This window comes from Xiphophorus maculatus, chromosome 20 (genome assembly GCF_002775205.1).
Source record: "Xiphophorus maculatus strain JP 163 A chromosome 20, X_maculatus-5.0-male, whole genome shotgun sequence".
Classification (NCBI taxonomy): domain Eukaryota; kingdom Metazoa; phylum Chordata; class Actinopteri; order Cyprinodontiformes; family Poeciliidae; genus Xiphophorus; species Xiphophorus maculatus.
The window spans coordinates 6,282,332-6,284,785 of NC_036462.1; positions in this window are offsets into that span (position 1 = coordinate 6,282,332).

Sequence of the window (2,454 nt, forward strand, 5' to 3'; positions counted from 1 at the left end):
ACCCTCTGCAGGTGCCCACCACGTTTATCTGGTGGGCACCCAGCCCACTCCCTTCATATAGCTGCCATAGACTCCCATTCATTTTTCAGCCTAGTCAAAGTCTGGCTAGGAACTTATCCTTAATCTCAGTGGCCTCTTACCTCAACTTAACCAGATTTTATTAATTTCTTTTTGAGCTCCGTTTTTTAAAATAAATCACAGCTCAGCTTTTAAATTTGGTCTCTGAGCCTCTGTTTTATATTCATGCTGCTCTGAAGGCTGGCATTTGGTTTTAAAAGTTTTTTAAACATGTTTTATTTAATTTGATTTGTCTTTATATTATGTTTTTCAGACAGAAATTAATATTTCTAAATTAAGATATCAAGACAACAAACGCAGGTTTGTAACAATTATTCAGTTTATTCCTGCAATATTTACAGTGAATTTCCACAGAGTGACACTAAAAGTAGCAGAAATGTTTTTAGTTCTGAATCTGTGCTTTTTTATTTTCATGTCATTTTAAATCCTACATGGGGAAAAATGCATCCAATTTTTTCCAAATTTTATGCATATCTATATTTTAAATTGTAAAATCAGATTTTAAACTTCTCTATATAACTAAGGAACTCATTAGTGTTTTAGCTGGACAGAGCTAGCAGTATGGGACCTAGCTTATGTCATTTACCCAGAATGCATTGCAATGTAGACGTTGCAAAGTCCAGGTGATACTATTTTATTTAAATGTATTAAAACCAAACACCTTTACCGTATTGTTTTTACATCTAAAACAAATATTTCTCAAATTTTATTGTTACAACTAATCGTGGATCCCGGTAGGCCACAACAACCTGTTCACCTGGAGAAAGAATCACGACACGAGGCAAAAGCTTCTGGAAAGATTTAATCTCACGTACTTTTCACTTTTCTAACAAACAGTCAGGGTGATGTCGGATGCAAAAAAAAAAAAAAAAAAAAAAAAAGATCAAGTCCCATCAATCTGAAGCCAACAACCATGAGGATCGGAGGTAACAGCGGGCCGTGGTTCGGTTAACGGCTGTAACGTTTGACGTGGCGCGGAAAACGGTCTGAACAGGAGGGACGTCGATGAGCATGCAGGTTTATTTATTTTATTTCTTAACCGGCTCTGTCGATGTAAGAGTGAAACAAACCAACAATCAAAGAACACACACAGACACGTTGAACAGTTTTCCCCACCGGAACCGCAGGTCCAGAGCAAGGCAGCAGAGCCGAGTTAGCTCCAATAATAATACTGCTTCTATTCTCTCCTCCTAACAACATCTTTACTTTTTTACACTTTTAAAGGTGGGGGATAATACACTAACCCGTATCTGTGGGTAAAGGTACAATAAAAAAATAAATTATCACCTTAATAAACCAAAAATAAAATACATTATTTGCTCTGTTTGGTTCCTGCTCCTGAGGCTGAGTACCTGTTGCTGTCCAGCAGGGGGCGGTGCCGCGCTTCGGCCAGCCTCAGCCTCAGGCGGAGGAAGATCAACGAATCTGATTGGCTAAGCACTCCACAGCAGCCAGAGACACGGACACATTATTGCCACTACTGCCGACAGGTACAGGACTCTAACATAGATTTATATATAAATATAAACTTCTATATTTTGAGGCAGGGCTGCGTGATAATTCAACACCAGCGAAATGTTCAAAAGGAATTTAATTTATTTATTTTTTGGTCTCATTTCCCATTTCTATCAGAAAAATATTATATAACCGAGCCCTGATAGTTGCGGGTGGTGTTACTCTACTTTTTAATCAGTGCTGTTAACAAATCCCATGGAAAGGCGCCATGTTGGCCTTCAGGGTCAGGTGCTTCAGAGCTCATTTGAAATACGAGGACCTTCACACAAAAATCCCCCCAAAACAGAAAAATTCACTTCATTTCTGAGAACATACAAACTGAGCTGCATCAGTGCATTCATGAAGGGCTTTTTTCCATGAGATCAGCTAACAGCAAAAAATAAAATAAAAAAAATAATAATCTGGACACCACTGAACCAGATCTTAAAGTGACATTTATGCTTCAAATATTACAAATGAGCTTCACAGGACACAGGCCACGTTAGATTTCTGATTAATCCCCAATGTTTTAAAATAAAACGGATACATTTCCCTCTGGGTGCCTGTTTCTGCTGCACTGCATTGCTGATCTCCCTTCCAGGGGGCGCCACTGCGCTCTTCCAGAACCACCTGTTGCTTCGCCAGGTGCATCTCTTAGTGGGTTTTTTCTTCTTCTTTCATTTCTGAGGTTATACGAGTTCTACCACGGGGTATTGGGGCCAATTTGGTTAGAAAAAAGAAACGAGTAGATTCCTGCCAAAAAACAAAACAAAACAAAAACGTTTGAGATTAATATCAGAAATAATCTAGAAAAAAAACTGAATTTCAAATGTAAATTTCTTTTGGAGATTTGGAGTTTTAAAAGTAAACATTTTTGCAAAT